The 4,971-nt window shown below is 41.5% G+C and overlaps 1 long non-coding RNA gene across 1 annotated transcript; it reads left to right on the top strand.

Moving 5' to 3' along the window:
* Nucleotides 1–3,159: 3,159 nt before the first annotated feature.
* Nucleotides 3,160–3,870, top strand: LOC127348113 (uncharacterized). The gene is made up of 2 exons (XR_007879678.2): nt 3,160–3,473; nt 3,566–3,870. It is a non-coding gene; the product is annotated as an uncharacterized lncRNA (long non-coding RNA).
* The last annotated feature ends 1,101 nt before the right edge of the window (nt 3,871–4,971 follow it).

Here is a 4,971-nt window from a genome sequence, read left to right on the forward strand (position 1 = left end):
TAGCATCTCCAAGGGAGTCCCCCATTGCCTCCAGGTATCGGTCCATTGGAGAGTTCGAACACTCTCCAACATGCCTTAATTTCCAAGAGGACAAAATGGGCCTTAAAGTTTTCAATCACCACCAGGCCCCACCCACCCCTCCCTAACGCTTCACACACTCGTTAGCCACGTGACGGGTACTCTGTGTCTCTAGGTTTCATAGGTGGACCGGCCCAATAGGATCATGGGGTCCTAGTCTTTCTGACCTAGTTTTTCTAGTGTCTCCGGCTCTGATTTTCTCATTTTTTTTCTTATTTATATTTTCTAGTTCATGTTCCATTTTTTGTTTTTTTGTCTTTTCCAGTTTATTTTTAAAATCTTTCTTTTTCAAATTTTGAATATTTTTAAATTGGAAAAAACAAATTGTGAACTTATTTAAATCTAAAAAATTCAAATTTTAGTTACTTTTCAAATTTGAACATTTTTAGTTTTGATCTTTTTCCTATGAAGAAGTTTTGAATCTGAACTTTCTCCGAACTTTGAACATTTTTTTGTTAACATTTACGATTTTTTTTTTTACATTTTTAGATCTAAAAGTTTTCCAAGTTTGAACATTTTAAAATGTGAACAATTTTCAAACCTGGACTTTTTTCAAGTTTGAACTTTTTTTTTAGATTTCAACTTTTTTAGGTTTGCACTTTCCAGATGTCACGTCTGGTTGTCCAGAACGCGAAAATGAAAAGAACAATGAACAAGGACCGAACAGATCTCCATCAGGCGTCGGCTGGCTAGGCGCTGCGCAAAGCATAGAAGCGCCTGAAAAGTTTTGGGGCGAACTAGTGTGTCACGATCGATGTTATCTGAAAACTAGTGGGAAGGCAACAATTTTTTTTTTTTTTGCATAGAACTTCAGGAGTTTCTTATTTAACTGAATTTCTGGTACAATCAACCCTTCAGACCCAAAATGAATGCATCCCGCACTAAGTTATAAATTCTACAAAAAAATGGAGAAAGTTTCAAAAACAAAAAAAAAAAAGTGAATGAATTTTTGTTGATAAAGCATTCTATCAGATTCGGACCGAGGACTTACGAGTCTTAGCAAGCAGTTACTCTACCACTAATTTGAAAAACCCTTTTGCAGTCCAACAAGAAAACGGATGCGCTGGAGCCCGACAGCTTTCGCGCTAGTTGCTCATCCGTTGCTTGTTTGGCTCTAACCAGCTGAGCTACCAGAACCACTTACCTAAAGTCTCTTTTCTTCATCTATGAGCATGCTACCTGCAGCGGAGGAGAGCTTGTTCAAGAACAGAGAGCCGGCCTGGGATTGGACGACCCTCGTTCAGGGAGGTCTTCTTCACTATAGACACCACCAAGAACAAGAAAGTTGTGCTATTCTATCCGACGACGGACTCCATCAATATGAGGTTCTTTCTCTCATGTAATTTTGCCCGCCCGTTCTCTACTTCTGTGCCGAAGGAAATGGGATTCAAACCCATGATACAATCTTCTTGTATCTCTATTTAGTAGACCAATGCCTTAAGCCAATCAGCCATGCCTCCAAGTTGTTGATCGGAATTCGATGTGCCGGGTTGGTTGCCCGAATATCCACTGCGTAAACAGTAGCACGCGTACTCATCTTTAATGGGCGAGAAAGACTCTATCCAGATCTATGGATCTCCCCAACGTCCAAGAGAGACCCAAAAACCCCCAAATCCACCACTCATTGGGTGAGGCCCTTGCTTTCTATGAACACCTCACCACTGAATGAGAAACTTAGCCCCCGGCCCGACTAGGAGAGAAGACATGGTCAAGCCGATGCCGCCCTTCCTCACCTACCTAAATGGAATGAATATCTCCTTCGTCTAGTCGATAAGGGAAAAAGCCGGCGGGGACCGTGACTCTTCTAAACCATTACATGATGGAGAAGTCCATTCTCATCATGATCGATCAACTTCCTACCATAGTGCCGATAGAACCAGGCTTGCTTCTAGAAGATTCTATAATGATCCACTTGAATCGGCCTCTGGTGACACCTCCCTAGTCGTCGAAAGGTTTCATCCCTCGGTCGTTAAGGTGGTGGTGAAATTGCAATTAATGCTCTATCTCCGCCATAGAAAATGGGATACTAAGTTTCAGTGGCCTCGCATCCCCATAGTCTTAAACTGGCTTGCCCTTCCAATCAGGGTTATAACGGGTCCGGTATGAGCAACACCAACCAATCGTGTTGGTATGGTGGGTTCCCCATACCCACTATCCGAAAAAAGCTTGTCATAGCAGCTCAAACCTCCGATCGGGAAATGGGAGTTCTAACCGTTCCTAGCCCCAATTCCAAAAAAAATGATTGGACTGAGGTTCGTGCATGGAGAGAATAGAAACTAATATCGATGGAGGAAGAAAATGGATGCGCTAACGCGCAACGGCTTTCACGCTAGTTTCTCAGTCCGTTGCTTGTTTGGTTCGAGGTTGAGTTCACCCGCCGCCCTACGTCAGTAGTCTTCCTAACTTCTATTCCGGTAAGGTCCTTCAAGAACAGCATTGTGGTCGCAACGGGGCTCTAGGTGAATATTGTCCGCCCGTATGAGCTGAGCTGTGAATATTTATATGTCGGGGTCTTTTACTGAAAAACCACAATACTACACTACCACAATTTGAAGAAATCCGCAAGTGACTATAATTTGAATTCACTGGTCGTGTTGAGTTGAGGCTTATTTTCAATATAACAGGTCCATCCATTACTGAATGAAACAAATGAGTTTTTTTGCCCGTTCACTCACTTCTAAATGATTCCTTTCGCACTCTCTTTTTTATCAAAAAAATATATAAATATTTGTTTACCATACCTTTCAAGCAAGTGTGTTTTATTGCAAGATTAAGTTATTATTGAACAAAGATAAATTATCATTCTGAAGGATGAGATCAATTCGGAATCACTTTTTTCTTATTCTAGCAGACGGAATTGAATTGGTCAAATTTAGTACTTTCCAATCTATTTTTTTTATCTTACCTCATTCTATCTACGCCAGGGGGATAATACCAAAACAGTCCTTTTGTTTATTATAGAGGAGCACCCTGGGCCCTCTATAATAGGATGCTCACTCCAATCCATTTTAAAGGTTACTGATTTGTAGAGCATTATTATGATAATTGATGCTAATAATAAATTCCAGAAATTCATCACCCTTTATATTTTAGCATCTAATTAAATGATTTGTTTATGGAAAATAGTATATCAGCTTTATGCTAGTCATTAATGTACATTTTGACTGTACAAATGAAAACTGGAAATAGCTGTAAGAGAAATTCTCAGAATCAACTATTGCTATTAATATGAGTCATGTACTCATATACTCACCATTTTCAAGTAGGAAGAGGATCACACAGTTCCTCATCGGATATGTCGTGCTATATGAAAAGCAATGGCAAATTAGGGCTATTCGGAACGAGCAAGGCGTTGCTATGCTTGTGGCTGATCATGCCACTTCTCGTGTCATCTGGTGGGGAAGACCATCCATCTACGCGCGCATCTCCTTTTCATTTTTTGATCCAAGTCAATTATGTAATTCGAATTGCTTATTCATTGATGCAGAAGAGATGGTGTTAGGACGAGGGCCCTGGTTAGGACGGAAATCGTGTGACTGTAAATATTGCCTGACGTGGAGTGGCAACCTTTGCATCAAGCCCGGAACCTGCAATGTGCCCTGCAAGGCCGCAGGCTATGACAACGGCCACTGCGAATTCCTCCGCCTATGCTACTGCTGCAATAACTGCAATGGCTAGCTCCCCAGTTCGTACGTGACACCAAACGCATGCTCTGTCCGAGTTGTTGCTACGTGTTCATGTATGCCTGATTTGCAAGTGAAATAAAATACTCTCTCCGTTTCTTCGACTTAACTTTATCTATAGTGTATCTACATACTAGATAATGTTAAGACAAATTTTATGGGATGGAATATGAAGCTCTCTGCGTGTTATGATAAAAGGAACATTAAGATCATGATCTTAAAGTAACAGTTTTCCCACGAATCGATGCAGAAGATCTTGCCGATAGACAACTTGTTCTTGCACGTATGCTTCAAAAATTATTTTTCTGAATGGTCACTCGGGAAGGAAGAAATCCCCACACCTGAATTTTTCATTTATATAGAACAACCAAAACGGCCGATTGCAAGAGCGGATTGGGGAGATTACAAAAGTACATTCATTCCATAGTCAGCCATGAAACTGCATCAAGCTCACGCGCCTGCGGCAGTGCCGAGCGGCCCAACCTGCTGTCTGTCACTTCCCGCGGAGAGCTGACTGAACTGAACCGAGAACACGCTACACAAGATACTGGCCATTGCTCGTCCCATCACGCCTTCACTACAGCGACACATATAATTCCACGCTGCCTTACCACCACCGCACCTGGCACTTTCTTAAACCATCTCCAATAGACTGATGTATAATAGGGTAAATGATGCAAAACTAACTTTTGCATCACCTAAGAAAAAATTCTCTCCAACAGGTGATGTATAACTAAATATGTCATCCGTCCCATTATACTTGTCTATGATAATATGCAATCATAGGCTATGTTAGGCATCTCCGTAAACAACCTCCAAACCCACTTAATCATCGGGGCAATATTCATCAGTTTGGTGTTCATAATACCAATACCACATTGGTCTATTGTTAGGCAAACCTTGGCCAGTTAGCCCAGTGGTGCTTGCGTTACTCGCCTGTCTTTTCCCAAGAAAATATGTCCTGGTACTTGTCAAAGCCAGAGTGAGTATCAACCGCCAACGGGAAGATGCCCATGGTGAATATCGGGAGGCTAGATAGGAAAGCATCACCAGTCTTGGAAGGCATTTGGTTTTTTGGATGATGTGAGTTGGTGAATTGTCACCTTCTTCATCCCTCTGTAGATTTAGCGAGGTGGCTTCGAGTTTGATCTTTTGTATTGCTCTTGTAAGGTGTTGTGAATAATTCAATAAAAAAAAGCCGTGTGTATTC

The sequence above is a fragment of the Lolium perenne genome, chromosome 4 (assembly GCF_019359855.2).
Source record: "Lolium perenne isolate Kyuss_39 chromosome 4, Kyuss_2.0, whole genome shotgun sequence".
NCBI classification, from domain to species: Eukaryota; Viridiplantae; Streptophyta; class Magnoliopsida; order Poales; family Poaceae; genus Lolium; species Lolium perenne.